Source organism: Telmatherina bonti (assembly GCF_933228915.1).
Source record: "Telmatherina bonti genome assembly, chromosome: 14".
NCBI classification, from domain to species: Eukaryota; Metazoa; Chordata; class Actinopteri; order Atheriniformes; family Telmatherinidae; genus Telmatherina; species Telmatherina bonti.
Window position 1 is genome coordinate 16,679,590 of NC_136612.1, and position 1,139 is coordinate 16,680,728.

A 1,139-nucleotide genomic window follows, 5' to 3' on the forward strand; every position below is an offset into this window, starting at 1 on the left:
ACATGACAACTGAAAAATCTATTCAGAAAATAAAGTTACTTTAATGCAAGTTTTTTTCTTCTTTATGTAGCTTTTTTTTGCCATGCCATTTTAGTGAATGATATTGCATAAAACTCCTTTGTGTGATATAAAGTAATCCAAACTCAGTTTTATTTTGTTTTTTAAAAAAATGAGCATCCACCCCATAATTGACCTATGCTATTTAAATAATAAACGCGAATAAACGGGGACATTTAGCGAAACCACAAACAAACAAAAGTTGACGATATGTAAACTCATAAACATCTATACATATTTATTATTTACAATAATTTGCACCCCGACATCTCCATTAATTCCTATCAAAATAAATCATTTTGGGGCCCACAGCAGGCAAAGTAACAAAAAATCCCGCTGTTATTATTATTCCCACCAGTTCCTTTCACATCATAACTGTTTTTATTTCACTTAATGAATTTATAATCCCTAGTTTCTGATTTCCTTTGCATTTGATGCACACCCCCGCTCCGTTTGATTTAGCATAGATGTGAACCTGGCCGGGGATGGGCCAGTGTTTGGATCTCCATGCGGATGTGACATTTCAGAGAAGAGCGCGACCGCCATTTTGAGATTTACCTCAGACTCAACACATCACAAACCACGGGAGGAGCGGGTTGTGAGCCGCACAGCTCAGGCCGACGGTGCATGACCGGACACATTCCTCATAAGAAACCAGAGGTTAGTTTAAAAAAAATGCAGCGAGGCGCCGCGTTTTGTTGCTTATGGTGTTAGGGGCGGTTTAGGGGGGAATTGTTATCTGTCGGGCCGTGGCAACTGTTGTATCCGTGAACTTCCACATTAACGCCAACATTAGTGGAAACTGGTTTGAATGGATAGCTTTTTCCTCCGCTCTCCCCCAGACGAGGGACAATCGGAGGAGCACACGGACTGGGGATATCGCAGGCAAAGTTGTTGAATGTGTCCGTAGCAAATGAACCTTTGTTTTCATTTCTGCACCTTTATCTGCATTTGGCTGCCTAGTGTCAGGTAGCTTACCGCTAGCTAGACACGGGGTATTTGTTTCTCGCGCTCCCCTGTTGCCCCCTCATTTCCCGGGGTAAAACCGGAGTGATTTAGTTGTTTTCTGCAGGCCTCCCGTT